The 25880-nt window shown below is 41.2% G+C and overlaps 1 protein-coding gene across 17 annotated transcripts in view; it reads right to left on the bottom strand.

Annotated features, from left to right (window-relative positions):
- Fam110b (family with sequence similarity 110 member B) overlaps positions 1–25880 on the bottom strand; it is a 151536-nt gene that overhangs the window by 48072 nt on the left and 77584 nt on the right. For 5 of the 17 annotated variants that reach the window (XM_045143464.1, XM_045143451.1, XM_045143462.1 and 2 more), the window contains one exon: positions 17667–17748. The gene's annotated coding sequence lies outside the window, so the exon portion shown is untranslated. Of the gene's footprint in view, positions 1–1286; positions 1353–5654; positions 5799–17666; positions 17749–23526; positions 23645–25880 lie in introns of those variants that run through there. The other 12 variants (XM_045143458.1, XM_045143454.1, XM_045143456.1 and 9 more) reach the window with 6 other exon arrangements.

The raw sequence follows: 25880 nt of genomic DNA, 5'->3' as shown, positions 1-25880 counted from the left end.
ATTACGATGGCCTTTTAAAGTAAATTACAACTCTGATCATTGTGTGGTTTTGAAATTTCTGGCCTAAGTAATTTCTCAGTGTCCATCCTCAAATGCAGTAAGTGCACGAAGGTGGTGATGTGTATACAGTTAGTCTGTGGGAATGAAGGAGACCTGAAAGAACCACAACCACCACAACCAGGTAAAAAAGTAAGAAGAGATACAAACAGAGGTTGCACAAGGGCCAAGAGGAAGGAGGAGTATTAGGTGATGGGTAAGTATAGCTCAGCCTACCTGTTGCAGGTAAGACACTATAATAATATACATGGAAATTAACTCTATGCAATAAGTGAAGTGACCTTAATAGTAATAACCACCCAATAAATTTATTTCCATGATTAGGAATGGTATCATTGGTTCAATTGCTGTTTACATTTAAAAACATAATTCTTTAAAAAAATTTTAATATTTTATTTGTTTATTTATTTGAGAGTGAGCAAATGAGAGAGAGAGAGAGAAAGAGAAGAGAAACAGATAGAGAATGGGTGCACCAGGGCCTCTAGCCACTGCAAAGAAACTCCAGACACATGTACCATCTTGTACATCTGGGTCCTTAGGCTTGTCAGGCAAGTGCCTAAACCACTAAGCCATCTCTTCAGCCCTAAAAACATATTTCTAATCAGTTAAATTGAATAAAATCTGAAGCAAGTCAGAAGTGAAGAACATGTCATTTTATTGAAGACCAGGTTATATAAAATGGGTAAATACTCTAGGATTGTAACAAATTCCAGAACAATGTCTTCTGCTCTACAGATTAACAGTTCCCCAATGTCTGTGCCCTTGGCAGAACCTGGGTCATGCTGTACAACTTCTATCAATTAGAACTGTTCTTTCTAAAACTGCAGCAGAAGGGGTCACTTTGAATCATGCTGATATGGTGATAAATTTATCTGTAGTCTGGATCCTTAACATCTTCACTATGTTTTTCATGTAAATGTATTTTTGGGAAGTGTTCATGAAGAAGTTAAAATTGTTGAAGGAAAGGAAAAGAAGAATGTGGTGGTCTGGTAAATAACATTGATGATGAAGGTCTCAGGTTTCAATGTACTCTGAGAGCCTCTTAAGTAGCCATGCTGTAGCTCCAATTACTGCTTCAGTGTCAGCCCTTGGGCAAGTGGCCCTGTGTTTGGTGACTTCCACTGAGACAGTTTTTACTGCTCTTGGCTTTAGGCAGACCCTCCTGCTTCAAGGTAACAGGTACTAAGAAGTATGAACAGCAGAAATAGGGAGCAAGGGATGCTACTTGCCATTAAGAAAAGTGACCTGGGTTGATTCTGTCTTCAGGATCTGAGTCCACCTCACCAGGGCCCCAGCTGAAACCAAAAGTAATTGGGGAAATGAGCAAAAGTGCTGCTTTCTTGGTAAACCTGGTACCAGTACAAGGGTAAAGGAGACAGACACAGAGAACACTCAACTCCTACCAAACCAGATATCCAGAGACTCAGAGGCTCCCAAGTCCTCATCACTGAAGTAGACCTAAAACGAATCCTACATAGCTCAGGGAAATTTGCAGAAGACGGGACGGAAAGATTGTTAGAGCCACATGTCGGGATGTTATGCACAGAGACATTGCCTCTTTCCCATAACTGATGGCTAATCTCACAATGCACGACCCACATTCCCCAACAAAGAGGATCCCTGTGGAGGGGGCAGGGCAGGGAGGATGGTAAGGAAGGTATAAACATGGTTGTGTACACACTGTGTACATAACTAATATAAAAAAAAGAAAAAGAAATGACCTGGGGCTGGAGAGATGGCTTAGTGGTTTAGGTGCTTGCCTGCAAATCTTACAAACCCAGGTTCAACTCTCCAGAACCCAAGTAAGCCAGGTGCACAAGGTGGTACATGCATGTGTAGTTCGTTTGCAGTGGCTAGAGGCCCTAGTGTGCTCAATCTCTCTACCTCATAAATAAATAAAGACAATTTTAAAAAGGAACATGACTGTTTACTAACTGGTAATATAGTCCACCAACATTAAAGCACAATGTAGTAAAGTCTCATCCAGAAATTTATCCTAACAACATGTATGTTAAATTAACAATAAATGTGTGCAATTAGTATGGTTTATGAGATCACTAAATATACCCTGAAGGGACAGAAGGTCAGAACTGAATTACATATTAAGTGAGAATCCATCCAGCTGAATAAACAAACTTAACCTTCCACAGTCTCAAAGAAATATTTAAATGCTGAAATTAATTCAGTATTTAATTTCTTAAGTCTATATTAGTATATTTTAAAAACTACATTTAAATGTTTAAGTGTATCACAATTTATTACCACTTAACCGTGAATACTTTTGAAAGTCCCTCAAGATCTTATTCCCAGTTTTCCATTAAGACATTAGCTGGAATAGTAACAATCTGTACAGGAACTGTCAATGGGGAAAACTAAACAGCTCTGCATCCTGGCCCCACAAGGACAATAGACATGATAAATACAACATGTCTACTAGAACTGAAAACAAGAATAGCAAAACGTGAACAGAAAAATGTGATTAAATAAAATTACATTTCTCCAGATGAAATCTTCCACCAAGCCTGACATGATGTGGCAAGTGCGCCTGAGTCATCAACAACCGAATGGGAGCCTGCTGGTGGTGGCAACTATGCCCTTACGTTAGGAATGGACAGTGTTAACAATGTGCTGATAAGCCTATTTGCAAATGGAGATGAATGCTTCTTTCAGTGATTAAAGAAAGAGGATGTGATTTCAGAATTATTTTTATTTCTTTAAAATAGTACAGAGTTAATATTCCTGGACCTAGCCAGAAGTTGTGTCCATGGCAACAGGCTGCTTTGAGGTGGGAGGGATCTTTCACATGTTCCCTGTAGCAGAGCCCACACCGGGGGGTGGGGAAGAAAGACTCACATTTTTGAGTTTTCAGGGTCAACACCAGTGATGATTTGGGGCAGGGTTTTAGTTTTTATGAGAATGCTAAATGAGGCACCTGGCACTCATGTTTAAACGTTACCTAACCTTTCATTTGGTTCTATTCTTTGGTCTGCCAATGACCACCAGGAAAGTAGCAATGTTTCCTTCTGGAGGCTGACTAGTGCTGAAGTCATGCCCAGACCCATTTAAGTCATGCTGAGGGTTACAGACAGCTTATGGCAGACTCCTGATGCTGAATTTTGGCTGTGAGAAGGACTGAGCTGAAGGCTGGACCTGTATCCTCTCTTCATGCCTTGATGAGTGGCCACAATCTAGCAGGGGCTTCTAGAGCGTTCAGGGAGGACTGACGATGGGCATCCCTCCACTCCGGTGAGGGTGAAGCTAACCTAAGCTGCAAGCAAATGCAGGGGAAAATATGCAACCGGAGGTAGATGCTCCCACATCCTGGAATGAGGGAGTCTCTGTCGGGCATATTTATTTCAAAGAAATGTGTTGATTTTCTTTGCTTCAAGAGGTAGGCATGAAAATGTCTTTGGCTCATCTTGGTCACCTCTTGGAGTACATTGACATTTGGCCCACAGGAGAGACAGTCTGATAAACTAACATGCACGACTAGGAGAAGGGCCCTTAATTAGGGGGAAGGAGTTGCCATGCCTGAAGAGCCCACCTATCCTGACCAGGAGACAGCTTCCCAAGGGCCACCTCGGGCTTCAGTTCCTGTCTGCTCAGGTAGGGCAGGACACAAAATTCAGTGAGAACATATGGTAAACATTTGAAGGAGGGCAAAGTGCATAGTACACAACCAATAAATGTCAACTGTCATAATTAATACTGTTAATATTAAGATTAAGCAGTATTTCCTACTAGGCCTTATAAGCAAATACTCAATTCATTGTTATAATCAATGAGGCCTATACTAATCAATGACCTATACCTCCAAGCCTGGAAATGATTTCTTTTCATTGTGTGATCTCAAGTCAGAGTTTTGTGATCTTTCCTGTGGAATAACTCAGATGCTCCACACCTAATTATTTCTCAAAAAGTATCAAATTTTTATGACATTAAGATGTTCAGTTTTTGCTCAAGGAGTATCTTTTTCAAATTGTCATTATTTTGATCCTCATTTTTGTCTTAATCCATTCATTACAACAATTTGCATTCCAAAGTAAAATGACGACTACTAGCCAGAAAAACAATGACAAGAAAAGGAAGGTTCTTTGAATAATTAGTAAAGGCAATATCTTTGGGTTCAGATTCTATAATATCTTTTTGTGGGCAACAAAACCTATAAGACTTAGGCCCTCACAAGTACACTTAGCCACACAACTAAATTAGTATCAACTGAAGCGCTATATCTTTCAGCACAAGTGAGAAAAGGGGTGTCTGATAAAAAACATTAGACTTCTACCTTCAAATCCTCAGTGCAAATGAAAGGCTAAAGGAGAGCTCCCATTTGCTCAAAGCTCTAGAAAGTACAGTTCAGCCACAGATGACTTTCAAAATGGCCAAGGACTTTATGACCCTTTTATGCTTATGTTCACAGGTCCAAGTGAATGATGCAAAAAGGTGCTGGGATGGGCAGTACTAAGACCCCATAATTGATGTAAGGTAAAACCTCTCAGCTCTGAAGGCTTTTATTTCAGCTTCTTCTATCTTTTTTTGGCCCATCTGATTTTCACCCTAAAACTTCAAAGCTGTACTGCAGAGATTTTACCACTGCTAAAGATATTCATGGCACTAGTCATGTCAAAGGAAGTGTTTATGTACATGACAATATAAAACTGTTGTAAGAAGCAGAAATGCCACAGATTTATAAGGGATTAAGTTTACTAGGCAGCAAGATGATGTGTGTGGGATTCACCTTGTATGCCCTATGATCAAAATTGGAAGCAAAAATCTCTATCCTTGATGCTTTCTGGACAAATTATCTCCTTACCTCTGCCCTGTCCCTGTCCCTCTACTGACCAAGAGTGAAGGCATAATTATGAGGTAGAACTAAGCTTTCTTGCAAGCTTCACACAATTTGAGTACTAAGAATCATAACCCTTTCTAAATTTTTGGAACTGAAAGAAATTTAAATTGGCTTATTAAATTAAATGTTCATATCCATAGCACCCATTAACAAGAAACAAACTATCTCTGCAATTCAAATCTCTTCTATGGATGAAGAGAACATAGACAATGTAATATAACAACAACAACAACAACAACAAAAGGAAACCAGAACATTGGTATGAAATACTGGAGAATCCTGTCTAGAAATATTATTCTATTATAGGAGTTGTAAACTAGATACACAACTACAAGTATCACCTGAAACTGGGAATTCATCAAGCCAGGAAAATAATGTCAATAGCTAATGCATAGTCCAAGAAGACTCATTTGATATACATATACTAGTAAAGTGAGATTTCATGGAGAAACAAAAAAGTGAATATTCTGCAAAATAATTTGTGAAATATATGTAATCTGAGCATATTAAAACAGGTATAAAATTTGATACTATGCACATTAATTAAAGTACACAAAATTTGTTAATTCCAATTCACCAACATTTGCTGGGCTCCTCCTATAAGCCAGTAAGGACTTGGAATAGGTATTGGGGTCTGACTAGGCAACATTATGGAGTTTTACTTCTAGGAGAACATACTGGGCTGGCCCAAAAGCTGCACATTAATTTTATAAGCCAATTATACTTCATTACTAACAAATTTACTCACGTTTATATTAATTGAATTGATTTTTCGGTTGGCACTGGCTTCCAAAGAGCTGAGAATGTAGTAGCTTTCTGCTCAGTGATCTTCACAGTGTTTGTTAGCTGTAGCAGGTTTTTCTAAAATAATAAAGATGCTATTTCAAAACACCTGAGTGTAAAACAGAGAGCAACAGAGAGGTTTTGGCTGAAGTAGAGCCATGCATTTCACTGTCATCCTTAAAACCCCCAGTACTGCAGGCAGCATCTAAGCATCACTAGTGGTGTTCAATTCCCCAATTCTGTTGATGAGTCAGAGAGGTAGTGGCCTCTGATGTCTGGTTTGGAAACTGTGATGTAAGGAGAAAAAGAAAGACTTGAAGTTTGGATTTTCCTGCTATGAGCCATGCAACTTCTCAGACTTTTGCTTCCTCATCTACAAAGCTGACCCCCACCTTGCCCTACAGACTGTTTTGTGGGAGTGCTTTGTAAAATGTCCAGGACTATGAAACAAAAGCACACTGCAATAGCTGCACTGTCTCTACCCAGAAGTCTGGGAGCAAAGCCCAGTAATGTGAATCCAAGACATCTCAGTGTCTCTTCCACAGACCCTCTCAGTGGGGGTATGAAAGGGATGAGAGGCACTGGTATCTCTAGGGCTACTGTATAATAAACATATCTGAAGTGGAGTTCTTTTTTTAAGGTATTTATTTATTTAATTTATTTATTTATGTAAGAGAGAGGGGAGGGCAAAGAGAGAGAGAGGAAGAGGCAGACAGAGAGAGAATGGCATGCCAGGGCTTCCAACCAATGCAAATGCACTCCAGACTCATAAGCCACCTTGTGCAGCTGGCTTATGTGGGTACTGGGGAATCGAACCTGGGTTCGTAGGATTCATAGGCAAGTGCCTTAACCACTAAGCAATCTCTCTAGCCCCTGAAGTGGAATTTTTTTTTTTTTTTTTTGGTTTTTCAAGGCAGGGTCTCACTATGGCTCAGGCTGACCTGGAATTCACTATGTAGTCTCAGGGTGGCCTCGAACTCACGGCGATCCTCCTACCTCTGCCTCCCGAGTGCTGGGATTAAAGGCGTGCGCCACCACGCCCGGCGAAATTTTTTATTCATGCTAGCTTTTTGTTTTTATGGCAAAATAACTAAGATAAACAAAGGAGAAAGATGCATTTGGGTCCATGTTTTCAGAGGCTCCAGTTCATGGACAACTGGCCACATAGTTTGGGGCCTGTAATGACATGGGACATCATAGTGGAACTCTGTTCATCTCGTGGTGTTTGGGAAGCAAAAACAAATATGAAAGAGCTGGGTCCTATTGCAAGGGCATGGGCCCAATGCTTTAGCTTACTGGCACTATGCCTCACCTCCTAAAGGCTCCACCATCATTCAATAGCACCACAGGCTAGAGAGAAAACCTACAATATGTGGGCCCATGGGAGACATTTAAGACACCAATTATGGCACTGGGAATCTGTAGCAAGTTCTTTTGTACTCGTATAAACGCTTCATAGTATATATTCTAAATCAGAAGAAAAGATTTACTTCTAAAATCTGTGTGGAGTACCTGTGCCAGAAGCCATTACACTTGCACTACTTGGCAAGGTGGATCAGAGAAACAGATCTGACAAGGGGAACGTGAATCTCAATTCTTGCCTTGTAATTACCTGCTGTGTTCCAGTAACTAGCTGTGGTGAGAATTAAGGGAGATGATGCAAATAAAGAGCTCAATGGGAACGGGCCCATGGCTCCGTAGTTAAGACCGCCTGCTTAGTTTGATCCCCAACATGTATATGAAAAGCTGGATATAGCTGTGCATACATATAAGCCCAGCAATAAGAAGAGGTGCAGGGTAGAGGAACACTAAGGCTCCCTGATAATCCAGTCGAACTGGAAAATGGGGAGCTCCAGGTTCAATAAGAGACCCTATCTAAGGTGGGAGAGCAGTAGAGGAGGATTCCAATGTTTTCCTCTATTCTCTGTATGTATATGGGCATGGACATCTGCACACACACGTGCATACCCTTCACACACACACTATGCACACACAGCAAAAGAAAAAAATAAAGCATGATTTGGTTCTAAAAAAAGCTCTACACCACAACCAGCCCCTGGGAAGTGCTGATGAATGTGAAGCAAAACATTAGCTCCACAAGCATCTATTTGTGCGAGATCCTGTCAGTCACTGGCAGCTGCTCGTCTCTTCACACCCCATCCTCTTTAATGGGAAAGACACCAGTACTAAAGGGTAGTCTTAAGGAATCCATGCCCCCCACTGACAAGTGAGGGGGCTGGAAATGAAAAGTGCCAGCTGCAAAGTATATTTTACACACCCTGGCAATGCTGTACAAGTTTAAAACAAGTGTAGCCCTCTCTATGGAGTAGCTCACCAAGTGCACAGAGGGCCTCCTGATTTACGAATCCAAGAGCCAAAAAAGACGTGCCTCATTAATTTAAAATATAAGAACACTTCTGGTAGTGCTTCAAAGCAAAGTTTCAATAATCTTAAAAATAAGATTATCAAGGAGATGTAAATGTCTAATAATCATTACATTCTCTGAAATGCAGCTGTTGTATTTAAAATTAATAACATAACCTGCCAATATGTCTAAATCAAGTATCCTTATGAAGGTACAATGCTGTAGATTTGTCCATGAAATGTCTCCAAGTGATCTCCTAATTTCCTGATTTAAAGTGACATATTTATATATAATTCTTATGTATCATACTTACCAATTCTTAATCAAATGCTTAGTAATGCAAGTATGCAAAAATAGGAAAGAGATGCTCTCAAAGGCCCTAAATGAGGCCATACACTTTGGTCTAACTCTTGTGGACTGCCTTAGAAGGGCTGAAGATCCTGTTATGAAGATGACCACTGCCCATAATTGATGAAAACTGCAGAGAGGACGGTGCTGTGTATGAAGGGCCTGTGCCCCAAAACTGCAGTGCGGAACACAGCACTTCACGAAAGCCAAATGCAGCAGATTACATAACAGTAACATAGCTTATGGTAGAGTTCAAAGTAGAGAAAACAGACCACTGGAGGGGAAGGCAAGAACAACCTTAAAATGCTTATAAGCAGATGTGCTAGGGATGGTCCAGGAGAATTCCTTATACTCTATAAGACTGAATGTAAAGCCTCTTCAGGCCTGAATTCAACACATGCATCTGTTCTGACTGTCAAAGTGTATCAGCTTATAAACATCACTGATTATTTGGGGGCTATGAACCCTCCTAAATAAAAGGATTTTTTTCTTTAAAAATCAGCATAAAATGCTCAAGTGAGAGAGATAAATACCAGAGTAAAATAATATGAAACTTGTCTCATCTTCCTGTTTTTGCAGCCAGATTCTTATTATCTTATTTATTTATGGGGGTGGGGAGGATGGGCACACCAGGATCTCTAGCCACTGCAAACAAACTCCAGATGCATGTGCCATTTTGTGCATCTGGCTTAAATGGATACTAGGAAATTGAACCTAGGCTCTTAGGCTTCACAGACAAGTGTCTTAACCACTAAGCCAACTCTCCAGCCCCTGCAGCCAGATTCTTAATGTTCCCTGAACCTCGAGGTGTGCCCAGCACTGGGATAATTTTTAATGGAATGTGGACTGGATTAATGCACACAACCCGAAGCCTCTGTGAGGTTCAGACAGTGTGGGTGCCTATGCTGTGATTCCTTATGAGACAGGAGTTCCCCGAAATCACAAGAAGATGATGATTATGCAACTTGGAAGCAATCACATATAAGGAAGTCTTTGAACACTGAGAGCTTCGGGTTCTCAGGAATCAATCAACTGGAGCTGAAACCACCACTGTATGTGAACTGAATCCTGTAAACAGAATCCAGTTTTCAATGCAACTGAGATTGGGTTCAAAGAGCCTCCCTCTGGTGATCTCTTTTCCCAGGGCTGGGGATCCAATCCAAAGCCTTGCTCATACTAGACAAGTGATATCTGAACCCTTCAAAGAGCCATTGCATAGAAAATCTCCTTGGCTGGCTAGTTTAATGTTTAAGCCCAAGTTTTCTAATTTGTTTATTTTAAAATAAACTTTACTGTGCATATTTTAAAGTATGCAACAAAATGCTGCAAGGTAGCCACCAACAGTACGTAGTAAGATGGTTACTGTTCTGGAACACATGAACAGAACTATCATCACACACAGTTCTCCATATTTTTCTTCCTGCAGCAATAAAATCTAATATCTACATTTAACAAAATTCTTGGACACGATGCAGTATAATAACATCTATATCATGATGTTCAATGCAGAAGAAACTAGGAATAACATATTTTTTCTGCTTTTCACTTTAGTTTCCCCACCTCCTTCCACCTGTGGACTGAGTCTCTTTCAGCAGGTCGCAGTTCTGGCCTGAGAGCCCCAGGCCACTGTGACTGTACTCCAAGTTGCTATCAACCTTGTTTGGGGTGGGGGCGGGCAAATGAGGAGAACACACTGGCTTGTATCAGTCCTATTAAAGCCTCCTAATTGTGTTAGATTCTGTGTTGGAATCTCAAGATCCAGAATTGAAATAGTTGGGTATTTCACCTTGCTTATCATCTACGAGAATGCCACAGAAGAAATGGATCACAGCCTTAACTGCCTTATGCCAAAAAAAAAAAAATGCCCAGGACTAAGTACTCAGTTTCAAGGTTCTCTGATACAATATAATCCCTGGGACTGGGGATATGGCTTAGTGGTTAAGACACTTGCCTGTGAAGTCTAAGGACCCAGGTTCCACTCCCTAGAACCCAAGGTGACAAATGTGTACGAGGTGATGCACGTATCTGGAGTCCGACAGCAGTCACTAGAGGCTCTGGTGTACCAATTTTCATTCACACACACACACTCTCTCTCATAAAAAAGAATATAATCTCTGAATTATACTCTGTAAGTCCCAATGTGGGGATATATGCTCTGAATTATATTTTGTAAGTACAAATGTGAGGGTAGGAAGCCTTTCTGCAGGGAGAGGAAATATGAAGGACAGAGAAATGAGCTGACCCAGGCTAGAGGATCTGTCTGTAGCTCTCCCCGCTAACAGTGCGTCTGTGTTACATCATCACAAGGACATGCTCTTATCTTCTTTTTTTTTTTAAAAAAATATACATTTATTTTCAAGGAAACAGAGACAGAGCAAGAAATAGTGAAACTGAGAGTGAGAGAAAGAGAGGGAGAGGTTGCATGCCAGGGCCTCCAGCTGCTACAAATGAACTCTAGATGAATGCAACACTTTGTGCATCTGGTTTTATATGGGTACTGGGGAACTGAACCTGAGCCATTAGGCTTTGCAGGCAAGTGCCTTAATGGCTGAGCAAACTGTTATGCTTTTCCTGTGTTTTCTACATATCCATTAAGATATCATTCCACTGAAGAACAGACATTGGATTCACATTTTACATTGTTGAATAAGACCTTTAATTTCAAGAAGGGCTTCCAAGCTGGCAAATTGCTTCATTCCTCTTCACGAATCTCTTCAGTTCACAGCAAGTCCTGATACTGAGCAGTGATCCAAACATTTTAGGCTATCAACCTAAATCCTGGCTTCACAGGGCATGACAATGAATGCAGAGGAAGGCAGTGCAACTTTGTTCATACAGACATTTCTCTTAAGAGAAAAAAAAATTGTTTTAAAGTAAAAGTTCTAAATAAATTTATCATATAATTTGAGATATCACATATGGATGCATATCTTCACTATCATCCATCCAAGTATCTACCTATCATCTATTTGGCACTACAAAGTTAAGGTGTTGGTGTCCTCAAAGGCCTGTATGTGGAGGCATGGCCTCCCAGATGGAACTCACTGAAAACTTGTTCAGACCTTTAGGAAGTAGTACATTAATTATGAGAGGACCTTAGGTTATTGAGAACAAGTCCTGGGAGGTGATAATGGAAGCCCGTCTGTCCTTTCCCTTTCTGTTCTGATTTGAGATGTACCGTTTCCTCCCATCGATACCACCACCACCATCTGCTACCTTTATGACACCTCAGCTGACATGGATGCCGTACCTTGAGTACCTCAAAACTGTAAGCTACACAAGCATCTCCTTACTTCACAAATAGCCTGTCTCAAGTATCTTCTATAGTGACAGAAAACTGGCTGACACACCTGGCATATATTAAACTATAAAGAAATCTGTTATATGAGTTACAATTTGCTGAATATATGGTTTAAAAGTTCTTGGAGGGCTAAAGAGATGGCTTAGCAGTTAAGGTGCTTGACTGCAAAGCCAAAGGGCCTAGGTTCGATTCCCCAGGGCCTACATAAGCCAGATATACCAGGTGGTGCATGCATCTGGAGTTCACCTACAGTGGCTAGAGGCCCTGTCATGCCCATTCTTTCTGTCTGCCTCTCTCTCTCTCTCTCTCTTTCAAATAAATAAATAAATAATAAAAATAAATAAATAAATTCATGGAAACTACTCAAACATGTTGGTTTTTTTTTTTTTTTTTTAAAGACATGCAAAGAGTAACTGCTGAAATGTGCCTCAAAGGAAGTCCTGGACTCTGGGAGAAAGGAGCTGATAAGGCAGTGCAGGCAAGATGTCACCCACAGACTGTGGTGAGTCAGTATGTAGAGAACAGAAGAGTAATGGACAGGCACCAATCTTGTGTAAGAGTGAAGATCTGTGATGACTGCTGGTTTGGGGAATTTATCTTTCTCAATAGATCACCTTGGAAAACAGGGTTTGGAGTAGGAAAGTGGGACAGCAAAAAATTTCTGTTTAGTAGATGGACTGGTTTGAGAGCAAACAAAACAAAGAGCCGGTGACTAGTATGGGGGGAAGTTAGTAACAGTTTTCTGGAGAAGAAGAAATGGGGTCAGGACAAGGCAGGGGCTTCAGAGGAAAGCCAACAAGACCTGATGTTGGATGGGTACCACGTGAAGACCAGTAACTTGGTGAGGCTTCCTCTTAAGAGGAAGGTTCTCCCATGGCTTTCAGAAAGAAGGACACCTCCCTCACCAAGGATGTAATGGGACTGGGCTTTACACATGTCCTGCAGAGGTAGACCTGTGGGACTCAAGAAATGGTAAGAGATAGGTATTTCAGGGCACTGATAGGCCAGTTCTATGTGAAGTCTGAAGAGTAAGAACTCACTAAAAACCAGGCATAGAGACAGCAGTGTCTTTCTTCCCCTGGGGACAAAGAATTTACCTAAGATAATGAAGATCTAGATTGGAAGAATTTTCAAACTTTGTCTTCCAAGAGAAGGTTAATTTTTTAAAATGTAACCTAACGTGGTATTTAATATCTGTTCATCCTCTGTTATGAAAGGGAGAACACCTTTAAGAGTATACTCAAACCCTTGCCAGTCAAGGGATCCTATGACCATATATAGCTCCATGAACTACTCAGAACACACAACTGTTCTCCCAACCTACACTGGAAATGGCAGTCAGCACTTCAGAGATTGGGAAGAAAATGAGAAGTTCTGCAAATCCTAGTATTTTTCTTGGAGTACTGCATCTGCCTTCTTTCCTCTAACTCTGCTTCTCCACCATTTCTTTTTCCTTAAGGATTTTCATGTTTCATCTGGAATTATTCTAATGTAATTGTAAACATTTTTGTCAGCTTCTGTCAGCTACCTTTTCAACTACCACAGCCAAATTTACTACTGCATTTATGACTCCCTCATTATAAAGATAAGAAATGGTGTGTAGGGTTCAATGTAAGTTTGCCATAAGAACCTTGGGCAGACTTAAATAATCACATGGTGTTCTTTGGCTTGACAGTTAGCATCTTTGATTCCCACTACAATTTGTACGGTAAAGGCTGACGTTGTAGGGTGGTGTTATTGGTCAGTGATAGAATCGCTTGAAGGAAGTTAGGTCATTAAGAGTATGACTGGGAAGAGAATTGTAGGAAGCCAATCCCTTCTTCTTTCACTTTTACTTTTAGAGAGAGAAGAGAGACAGACAGACAGAGAGAATGGGCACACCAGGGTCTTTAGCCACTGCAAATGAAGCATGCACCTCTTTGTGCATCTGGCTTTCATGGGTACTGGGGAATTAAACCTGGGTCCTTAGGCGTTTCACTCAAGCACCATAACCACTAAGCCATCCCTCCAGCTCTTGCTTTTACTTTTTAGCCATACAGTGAACATGCTGCTATTCCACACATGCCTCTTTCCTGCCATCTGGTGCTCCCACAAGAGACCCAAAATCAATAGATCTGATGACCTTGCACTGGAGCCTTACAAACTAACCAATATAAACCTTTTGTCCTTATTAATTTTCCTACCTATCTTGTTATAGAGTTGGAAAACTTACTCTCATATATCCTTCATCTACACATGGAAGTTTTAATTCCTTCTGTGTAGAACATGTGCAGACTGTGGACAGGGTACATATCTACTCATAGCTTGGGCTCAATAGCAGTCTGGCTTTTCTTTCTGCGGTCCTTGCAAAAAAAACAAACAACTATACACACACCTTAACAGAATTTGTCTTTCACTCCAAAAGGTATTAACATGTCAGATAACTGAAGTGATAACAATTATAATCAATAGTTCTTGAACTTCATAACAAATTTATGTTAAATCCTCAAAATTTAAATTGTATTTTCTGAGTATTGGGGAGTTTTCTTTCAGAAAACTGATCAACCCTTACTAGAGCATATGTAATTGTGGTTAAGGAAAATCAACATTTAAAACCCGAATTTTCCCAGAGAATGCCCTTTGCCCTCCCTCTTCTTGTTCAAAGCATTCTGGCTGGCTGGAAGGTGCAGCAGGTCTGACTGCTGTGGTTGATTTTCCCTGGTCGCTGAGCAGACCTTGGTCAAGGTCAGCTGAAAAGGCCCAAAAGGAGCGCCACCTGACTGTGCTGAGGGAACCTGAGCTCTGAGTCATTCTCTTGGCTAAGGGCGGATCTGGGAAGAGGCAAAAGGAGCTGATATAGGAAGAGGCAAAAGCCAGAGGTACCAATGTAAAAGGAAGATGAGTTATGGGCAAGGCACAAACCACTCTTTATGGAGAAAATATCAAATTGGAAAGAAAGGTATTTGGGGGAAACTAGTGTACTTTTGGTCAGGACCATTGAACACCAGACAGTACACAAAGGCTGTTTTTTCTCACAATAATTTATCAAGCATTCAGTAGTGGCCACATGAAAAAGTAAAAATCTGCCCCAGAGAAGTTTTGAAAAAGGAAGCTTTTCAAGGAGAAAATGGCTTTATCAGTTAAGTTTGGTTAAGATAGCAAGAAACTGGGGGCTAGAGAGATGACAGCAGTTAAGGTGCTTGCCTGCAAAGCCTAAGGACCCAGGTTTGATTCCCCAGTACCCACATAAGCCAGATGTACAAGGTGGCACATGTGTCTGGAGTTTGCAGTGGCTGGGGGCCTTGGCACAGTTATTTTCATTCTCTCTCTCTCCCCCCATCCTTGTAAATAAATTAATAAAATATTTTAGGGGCTGGAGAGATGGCTTAGTGGTTAATGTGTTTGCCTGCAAAGCTAAAGGACACAGGTTCGATTCCTCAGGACCCAAGTTATCCAGATGCACAAGGTGGTGCATCCACCTGGAGTTTGTAGTGGCAGAAGGGCCTGGTATGCTCATCCTCTCTGTCTGTCTCTCCCTCCCTCCCCTCCCCTCCTCCTGTTGCTATCTATCTCCCTCTTTTTATGCCTCTTTCAAATAAATAAAATAAAATAATCTTTAAAAAAATAAAATGATAGCAAGAAACTAAAACCAAAAGGAATCTTTTTGCTTATTTCCTGAAATTACACATACATGAAACATCATAAGGACAGATGCTTGTATATCTCTTTAACAACAACTTATCCCCATGGTCAGGAGGCTTCATGTTAGAGGATGATTAAACAAGGGGCCACTTAAAATGTGTATGTGCCCTCAAATACGCTATTGGGAACAGTGAAGATGTTAGTGATTAATACATAAGTATATGTAAGTATTTATACAGGCTGTTTATTTGTAACACAAGAGCTCAGGAAGGAACAAAGACGTTAGGAACTTTAAATGTTAAATGTAACGATAACCTGAGTAAAAGCATTTGAACAAGGCTATGACAAAACAATCCTTTTTTAAACATTCCTTGGTCTGCTTTAAAATTTATGTAATACCTGCTAAAAAACACTAGGTGGGATTTTTATACATTGACCTGACTTTATGAGAAGTAACCAGAGGTAAGGCTAAGGTATGGTACCTATGGCCCAGCTGACACACCTTTTAACCTTCCTGATACAGAATCTAGGTAAATAATACTGGCAAAACTCCACACAATGGTGGCTACAAAGAGACATGACTATCATCCCTAGGATCAGCAGGAGAGCACTTCTACTCTCCATGCCTACCTGTACTGAATAACTCCCTGGCTGGATCCTGACACCTTCTCAGCATCCCTGCTAGCTAGTTCAGTAGACTAAGGCAACTAGCCCCGCCCATCTGCATGATCAGGAAGTGGCAGAGCTAAGGTTTCACTTAGTGTCACTCAGTTCCCCAGTTCTTTTCTGGACCCTGGGAAATCCAATTGCTATCAAAAGCTAACCTACTGACTGAACAGGAATGCAATACTGTCATGTATAAGAAAGTAGGGGTGGTATGATCATGAGGGTGACCCGCAGGTCATGGTTTGCACCACCTACCCCAGGCTTAGCATTTTAAGTCCTATGTCTCATAAAACTCCAGTAGTGGCAATACTGAGCTGGCCAAGCTCACTAGAGTAATGGAGAGTGAATACGCTACCAGCTGGAGTTATTCCTCTTTAAGTCCAACTTGTGCATGGGTTCAATTCTATACCTTTAGCTCTATCAGAGCTACAGATAGAAGATGCTGCATTTTTTTCTAGCCAACAAGGAACCTCAGCTTCCCTGTCTGGTAAGTAAGCTGGTGATAAGCATGAAGGATCTCAGAGGACAGTACTGTGGGGACACTGACTTCTTTAACTTCTTCCTTTCTTTAAATTACAGAATTCCATCTGGCTGAGGTTGATTCTTATTTGGCTGCCTGAGTTAGGTTGAGGTGTTTTTGGAGAGTAGTAACATCCATCAAGAATATTTTTCAAAATGCAATAGGATTTATAAAATGCATGGCAGACTACATAAGCAAGAGCACCTTGTGTATGGAGACTGGAAGGGAGGCTAGAGAGTGGCAGTCCATCAGATCAGGGCTTATGACTTGCTATGTGGTCAGAGATTGCAACTGTTTTCATGAGAGTTGATCTTTCACCACTCCTCTACTGGCAGCAGGCGTGGCTAACTGGAGAGATTACTCACTTTTACCTAACTTTCCTAGCCTCCTCATTTGATGGTGTTGAGCTCTCAGTCCTTGCAATAAATGCAGAAGTCATTTGTTTTCCATTTGACCACTGTTTATCCACTTCCCCAGCTCCTCCTTGGGAAAATGGGTCTGGTTATCAGATGACAGTTGGGGTTCTGGGCTCTACATAGGCTTGTGGAGATCAGAAAGGAGTCCTGGGAGTGACTGGTTATACAGAAATGCACCTTGTGGCTAGGCCTGCAGTCTTGACTTGCCTGTAACATCTGTGTGGCTCAGGCTCTGGGCTTGGTACTCAGGTCTTGTCCTCTCTACCCTCACTTCCTTGGTGGCCATTAGCAAAGATCTCTTCCCACACCAGTTCCTACTGTCACTGAAGCTGACTCCTCCACACTAGCTTATTCCCAACCACTGGCAGTGTACTTCTTAAGTAGGTTTAAGAATGCTCTTTAAAAAAAAAAAAAAAAATGTTGTCTTCGGATTCAGGAACATAAAAGGAGTCACCTGAGTGCTTAGGGTGCTTCTAGTAAACACTACAGCAGTAAAAAATGATGACAATTAGCACATATGTAGACTAGACACCATGAAAAGCCTCGGAAAATCAAGTCCATTATGGTACTTGGCCCTGGCATGCACGCATGCATGCATGCATCCATCCATCCATCATTTCCAAAAAGCATGATATCTGAAACACTAGCTCTTTATCTTAACATTACAAAGACACAGATTTTTCACAGATAATATACATATATTCTTCTCAGAGTGGATTAAAGCAAAGCAGTACACTTACCTAAAGAGAGTATTTTCCAGATGGAAGGCAGAAGTCAAAGAAAACTTTTCATTCTCAAAGTGTTCTCTGCAGCAGAAAATACCTAAAAGAACACAAGAAAAGAAGACTGCTATTCTTTCTACATTTGGTAAAAGTTAGTAGACTGGTAAGTGTCTTCGGCAAATGACAATGAGAGTTCCTTTAAAAATGAGACAATATATTTATAAAAGCAGGTAGTAGAGATGTAAGTAATACATTCATTTTGCAGGTTTTATTTAGAAGGTACCTTGTTTCATTGAATTTATGCCTTGTTTTGCTTTAAAAAGAGACAGGGAGGGCTGGAGAGATGGCTTAGTGGTTAAGCGCTTGCCTGTGAAGCCTAAGGATCCCGGTTCGAGGCTCGGTTCCCCAGGTCCCACGTTAGCCAGATGCACAAGGGGGCGCACGTGTCTGGAGTTCGTTTGCAGAGGCTGGAAGCCCCGGCGCGCCCATTCTCGCTCTCTCCCTCTATCTGTCTTTCTCTCTGTGTCTGTCACTCTCAAATAAATAAATAAATAAATAATTTAAAAAAAGAGAGAGACAGGAATGGAGATATGGCTTAGCCATTAACACACTTGGCTTGTGGCACAGGTTTGACTTCCAAGTACCCCCAGAAGCCATAGGCACAAGGTGGCTCATGCATCTATAGTTCTTTTTGCAGTGGCTAGAAGCCCTGGTACACCCATTCTTATTCTCTTACTTCCTTTCTCTCTCTCTCATAAATAAAATGTTTAAAAACAGACAGTAAACAACTATATACAAAGAAGAGTATATAAGCCAACCATGGAGGCGCTCACCCAGCCCTCAGAAGGCAGAGGTAGAAGAATCTCTGTGAGTTTGAGGCCACCCTGAGATTAACTGAAGGTCAGCCTGAGCTAGAGTAAGACCATACCTCAAAAGCCAAAAACCAAAAAATAAGTAGGAGGAAGAGAAGGAGGAGGACTAGAAGAAGAAGAAGAAGAAGAAGAAGATGAAGACGATGATGACGACAGTATCAAGACATGAGAAATAAAGTCAATAATGTTTCACTTAACCTGACTTCATTTCTGGAACTGTGATGGAACTTCATTGTTTTAGAGGGCCTTACGACTGCCCTGGTACTCACTCTCCATCTACACAGCAGGAAGACTGGGTGAGCACAAATTAGCAGGCAGCCAGAGCAAAGATCTTGCTTGCTACAGAAACCTTGTAGTACTTCACTATCAGAAGCCATTCATTCATTCATTCACTCACTCACTCACTCAACATGTACAGCTGGACATTTTTTAGGATCCAAGTGCTTTTCAAGACCGTAGGGGTGAGACAAAATATCTGTGACTTGGTAGAATTTACATTCCTGAGAGGAGTAATTAAAAGAAGCAAATAGGAATGGTGGCACAAGCCTTTAATCCCATAATGAAGGAGGCAGAGACAGGAGGACTGCTGTGAGTTCAAGGCCATCCTGAGACTACATAGTGAGTTCCAGGTCAGCCTGGGCTAGAGTGAGACCCTACCTCAAAGCAGCAGCAGCAGCAGCAGCAGCAGCACAGACAGCATCTCATAAAGTCCAACTGACATGGGAAATTTAGTAAAGGCCAGTGGGAATAAGCCATAGGCCACTGAGGAGGCACATTTCAGGGAGAGGGAAAAGCCAAGGCCCTGGCTGAGGCCAAGGGTTCTGGCTGTTCAAGGAGCTCAGGAGGCCAAGAGGAAGCGATTGTGTGACACTGGATGAGTGACCAATGGAAAGCAGGTGGTATGGATAGGAAGTGATTTAAGGTAGAACCTTGGAGAATACCTACTTAGAAGGCAGGCAGTCAAGAAGACTGGGCCGTAGCAATTAGAGACATAAGGTTTAAGAAGGGAGTTGTTTCCTGAAACCAACAGGTCAGAGCACTGTTGGCTGCTCAGGTCAGTGGCTCACAGGTGGAGTCCTACCAACTCTGTGGGTACAGTGGAGAGTGACAGTGGGGAAATCACAGGTTTGAAAAGGCCAGCATGAAAGCTGCCACAAGGAAATAGCAGGTTCCCCAACTGCATGCCCTGGGAGGAGAAGGACCGAATCCATTTTCATGTAGAGATTTTACTGGTGGCTAGACCAAGTAAAACTGTGTAACCATTCCCTAAAGTCAGTAAGATCTACAAGACATGTAAATTCAAAGTATAAGAAATTCTCTACATTTTCAGGAATTATTGCCTAAATGTTGTCACTAAGCAGACATCTTAGTATTGCAAGGTGAAAGGCAAGTATGATAGCCAGCCCAAGCCCAGATTTTACAAGCCTGTTTTTACCGAGCACATGGAGAATAAATGACTAAAGGGTCCACAGGCAACCCAGAGCAAAAGGATAAGATCCCAACAGTGCAAACAAATCAAAATGTAATCAGTAAATTACTTACAGCATGACAGCAATCAGTGTTTGGCTCATCTTAGAGACATTTCTAAATTATTAGATACATTTTAAAAAATTCAACTCCACATGTTGTAAATCTATTAAAAATAAAAAACATTTCCAGGAAACAGTCTAGTATGCTTTTTATAGCAGGGGGAAGAAAATCAACGATGGCTTATGTTTACTGTGCATCTCACACAAGATGACACATTAGCACTTCAGTAGCAGGTCTGTGGCCACACAAGCTCCTACTGGCACCAGAATAGCGGGTGTGGTGCCAGGGTGACAGGCCCTGGCACGCTATGGGTCAAGCTCCTTTCTCTCTTCCTGTGTCTCTCTCCCACCTCCTTCCTAATGAACTTGTCCCTCACTTTGGGTGACACCAATATCTCCAAACTAAGTGCCAGAGATATCTGCACTCTGATCCTCTGTAGTAGTTATTTATCTTCTTCCTTCCTAGGTAGGTGCATTCCAAAGGGACTGCCCTGTCATTTGCATCTCAATCAAGCTGTCACAGGGACTAGATTGTGGTGTGTGCTTCTGCTTGCTGCATCCAATGATGAAAGGAAAACAAGTAACTGTAAATGACAGGCCTAATATCTCTTTAAATACCTTTTCAATCCAGTCAACTTTAGAATGGTCAATCCTAAAGGAGTTATCAACTACAAATGACACAACTCTCACAATTCTTTTGAGTTCACAGATTCCCAAGTGTCAGCCAGGAAGCTCCTGAAACCCCTGCACTACCCATTGCCTTCTCTTTATACCGACATTGTAGATACTGTCCGGCCCCACTGCATTGTGGTATATCACATTCCACACAGAATGACTTTACATTTTGTACTGGTTCTAGCTTCTACATTGATAAACCCCTACAAGGAAAAAAAAAAAAAACCAGAAACTATCACATAACTGAAAATGTTTTCTTTTCCTCTTTATTTCCTTTGTGTTTGTGTTTGTGTGTGTGTGTGTGACAGAGAGAGAGAGAGAGAGAGAGAGAGAGAGAGAGAGAGAGATTGAGGCAGGGTCTTGTACATGCCAAGCAAGTTTTCTATTGATTGAGCTATATCCCCAGTCCCCCTGAAAAAGTTATAATATGCAATGTTTATGTTGATACTGATAGATCTCTTTTTGATTGGCCATAAATGTCACTTTTCTCATCAATAACAAGATACAGAGTTAAAAGACGGTGAAAGAAAAGATTCAAAGAATCCAAAAGATTCATTTTTATCTTCTTCTCTTGGGGATCTATAAATTCACCCTAACGTAGTAAGAATGAAAGAAATGATGTTATCCGAAGACCAAGTTGCAAAATTTGGTTACCTTATAAAAACATATACATTTACTTAGAACTGTTATTAAAATGCCTTTTTGATGATGTACATTAAAGGGCTCTATGGCCTGTCAGCCAGGCCAGGTGACAGGATGTCTGAGTGATACACAATACACATGTGCATTTATATTGACATTATTGGGAAGGTACTTCAGACACAGAAGTTCCTGTGGAGCCAAACACTGAGCACAGCACCACTGACAACTGCGTCCATCTCTTCCACATGCTTGGCTTGCAGAAAGTACCCTGCACAGTGTTTACATTTGCCTAGCGCTCTGTCAGTGGATAAAACACAACAGGAATTTACTTTTAAGGCAGCCTATTTCTTAGAAATTCAGGGAGTGTTCTACGAGGTTAAGAGAGAAATAAAGGCTGGGGATGTAATTTGCCTAGCATGGGCAAGAACCTAGATTTAATCCCCAGCACCCCCGGGAAGGGAAGGAAGAAACAAGGGAGGGAGGATGGATTAATTAATATCATGGAACTGCACTAGTTCATTCCTCCCAAAACAAATGGACAAGGCTAAACTTTAACAGGCAGAAATGTTCTACCTATATCTGCAATATGGAAAATGTGAGGCCAAGAATGACACAGAGAACCAGAAAAGGTGTCTGGACTTTCAAAGGAAAACAAAAACCCTCCAGCTGAGACTTCACTCTCAGCACACCGGGGTGTGTGCTGTCTTTGATGGTGCATCCAGGGAGGGACTATGAAACACAACAACCGTTTGTGAGTTCATTTCAACCTCCAAAGGGGTCTAAATGCTGAATATACCACCCACCACCTCCAAGCACAGAGACACACTGTGTCACCACTAAAAGCTCTCCAAGTTTAATCATAAAATAAATAAATAAATAAATAAATATATGTATGTATATCCACTAGAGTCCATGAAGTTAGTTCTGACAAAGAAGAAACTAAACCATTTTACCCTGGATGCAGCTCTGGACTAGAACATTTATTTTCACACAATACGTAAATAGGAACCTTGGGTTTTTCAGGAGCATGAAAATAATTCCTGACAGCTTTCAGAATCAGTGTGCCTCTCCTCTCTGCTGATAGCAGACGCATGGTGGCAGCTGGCCAGCCCTGTGACTGGTGACTCAGGACACAAGTTTCTGTGGGCTCCACAGTATCGCTGGGAAGGCCATCAATTTTTAAGTTTGAGTACTAAATGGAAGCAAGGGCTTTCTGAATATAAAATAGAGCCATATGCTTATTTGTAGTTTTTGAACTTCTGCCTTGATTTTCCCTTCAGAACTTATTACAGAATTTAACATTCTTTATCATTTGTTCTGTAAAATAAATCAGGTGACCCTTAACAGAAACAAACAAACAAAATGTCTGATTTCCTGCTGTGACATTTCAACTTCAAACACAGTATCCACTTTAAACAAAGCCAGCAGTCGCACATTTCTCTCAGGCACGGCTGACCAATGCACACGCACACATACATATGCATACATGGCAGAAAGGGATACATTAACATTCTCTAAGGAGGCTTCTGTAAAACTAGGAAAGGTGAGACAAAGAAACCATCCAAAATGAAGGCTGCACACATCGCTGAAGAGACAATAGCACATTACTTCTCCTGCTCAAGGCAGCAGCGAATCATGAGCTCTGCTGCTTTGTCCTCATTAAAGTATGATTTGTTAAATTCTCCTTGAGCGCTCATTATTTATGAGTATGGACTCAGTGAAAACAAAGTCAACAGTCCCAAAATGCACCTGCAGAGACATGGAGATGGATGCAACACTGGGCTTTCCAAAACAAGGGAACCAGTAAGCATCACTCCTTAGCACATGCACCCTGGAATCCAGGTAAAAACAACCCTCCTTCTGGAATACAGCAGCTGTTTACCAGGCAAACCTGCTCAGTGAGAACGGTATTTTAGTATGGAATGCGGGAGTACCCACAGCATCAACAAAGCAAGATCAAATCAGATAGATAACACCATGAGCACGCTTCATTTCATGCATGGCTGTGCTTCTAGTAAGAGATAACGACTGAAGTAATTACCTTGACCGAGAACTGAGACTGAGACTCCTTCACTGGCCTCCCCCTCCCCCTGCAGCTGCAGGTCCTTAACCACCACCAGTGAGGCTTTGTGATAAAGACCAACGCCTGCCCTTCCATACCTTATTCCTTCTTTGATGTTACCAGCCAAGCACCTTGCCTAGGAAAAACACAGTACAGTGCCTCTGTACCTCGATCTCTAATGCAGCAGAAAGATTACAGTGGAAACCTATCAAACGGGCGGGCAGCGATGCCAGCCAATGAACACAAGGCGATGCAGAGTCCAGCACATGCTCGCTGAGGCGCTGGCTGTCACCAGCACTGTACAGGCTGCTAATCTAATTATAGCTAGTTTGCTAGCACTGAGCTACTGAAGCAAAGCACAGGAATAAATGGAAGTTCAATAAATTAAACCACACAGACAATCATCTTGATTTCCAGTCATTTTGAGGAGGAAAGTGTCACCTTCTAAACTTGAAGTCATTTTCAAAGTGCATTTTTATTTTCCCTCAATCTAGAGAAACAAAGAGTGGTTAAACCGATGTATCATACTACTGGTGTACTTAGATTCAAGAGACTCCAAAAACAATGAAGGTCAGAAACATGGAAAGATTAGGGAGTGCTGGAAATCACAAACCTTACTCTTTCCCCTGATTATCAATTTGCTACTTATTTGTTATAAAAGTGCTAATTAATCTCTCTCAATACAATTTAAAATGCCATGCAAAATTTCACCCATAGTAGAAAAGTGCTTACCGAGGTATCAGAGATCATCATCTTCAGTACAGTGATTAATAGCAGTAGAGCCATAAGGGACAGGAAAATGATCTCATCATTGTAAAAAAAAATAAAAAACAACAACAACAAAAAAGCTTTAAATGAATATGCACACGTAATAGCAAATTAGTTCTAGAAGTGAAGATTTATGAGAGGTAAGTGAATGCATAGGTGAAAAGCATGAATTAATGGCCAGGCTGCTTAGCTTAAAGTTGTCTAGGTTTAATTAAGTTCTGGATTTCTGCCTCCACGCTTTCTGACTCTGGGCAAGTAGCTAGATGTCTCTGTGCTTCAAACACAGCAAGAGGAATCAACTCAAAGAGGACTGTCAGTAAGCTGTAAGCATTTAGTACATGGCTTGCCACAAGGTAGCCTATAAGACAGTTCCAAGTTTCCAGCTCTGAATCTTCTTTTCCAGTACTGTTATCCTCAGAACAAGCATCCAACATCTCTCCAATGTCCAAGGTACACATGGTGACAATGCCTACCCCCGAACTGACAGACCACACAGAACCATCACTGATACTCGTTGGGGCAGGCAAATCACTCCCCTGCTTCCCTGTGAATGTGCACCACTCTCAGACTCCATATGATTCTCTATGAAATGACCTTCAAAGGGATCTTCATGAAATTATAAACAACTGTATTTTGTTAATGATTTACAGTACAGATTAAATTATATATATTTCATAGCCAGGCGTGGTGGGGCATGCCTGTAATCCCAGCACTCGGGAGGTAGAAGTAGGAGGATCGCCATGAGTTGGAGGCCACCCTGAGACTCAGTAGTGAATTCCAGGCTAGCCTGGGCTAGAATGAAACCCTACCTTGAAAAACAAACAAACAAAAAAATTATATACATTTCATAAGGTGTTTTCTATGGAATGTAAATGGAAAGTTTGAAATAATTTTAAGAAAAAAAATTTAGATGAAAAAATTTATTTGATGAAGGGAGAGTCAGCTAGTAAGATACACTATTATCCCTGCAATCTATTTACCCATTTGTTTTTCTTTCACATCATTTGTTTTTTTCAGTCAGAATGAACAGACCATGGCTCAGACTAAGCACATCTGTTCACCTGTTTCACTTCTTTTTTCTTAGACAAGATTCCTAGACAAGATTATGCGGTATAAGTCAAGTCCCAAACCCATGATGATATACTGATGAAATACAGACCTCTTAGGGCTGAGTTTTTTATTGCTTTGATTTTTAATTGAAAACCTTTACAAAAAGTGGCCTTGATTCTTGGGCATTGTGATCTGTTCAAGCATTCCTAGAAACTGTCAGAAGCCATGACAAGTGAGTACCAAGGAGGACCTGTTCCCCTGTCTTTGGCTACCATTGGCTGTAGGAAATAAGGCAGTGAGAGGAATTAACCCATTACCTGCCAGGGAAAGCACAGAGGCTTATGGTCCATACATTCAAGAAAGAAAAACCAGACAGAAAGGCTGGCATAGACACCAACTCCAGAAACACAGGGGGGAGAGGGTATGTCAAAGGAAGTGTTTATTGTGGGTGCAACTGCAAAGCTTCATCCATGTACGTGCACTCAGAGTACACACGTCATTACCAGGAGGGACAGCCCACCAAGAGTTATGCATGATGATCTATCTGGCCTACAGCACGGTTTCTTCAAGGCTGCCAGGATACAGACTAGTAACACTTTTGGCATTTATGTAGGAAGCATCCAACAGCTTCCGC

Source organism: Jaculus jaculus, chromosome 2 (genome assembly GCF_020740685.1).
Source record: "Jaculus jaculus isolate mJacJac1 chromosome 2, mJacJac1.mat.Y.cur, whole genome shotgun sequence".
Lineage (NCBI taxonomy): Eukaryota > Metazoa > Chordata > Mammalia > Rodentia > Dipodidae > Jaculus > Jaculus jaculus.
This window is presented reverse-complemented; position numbering and strand designations above follow the sequence as displayed.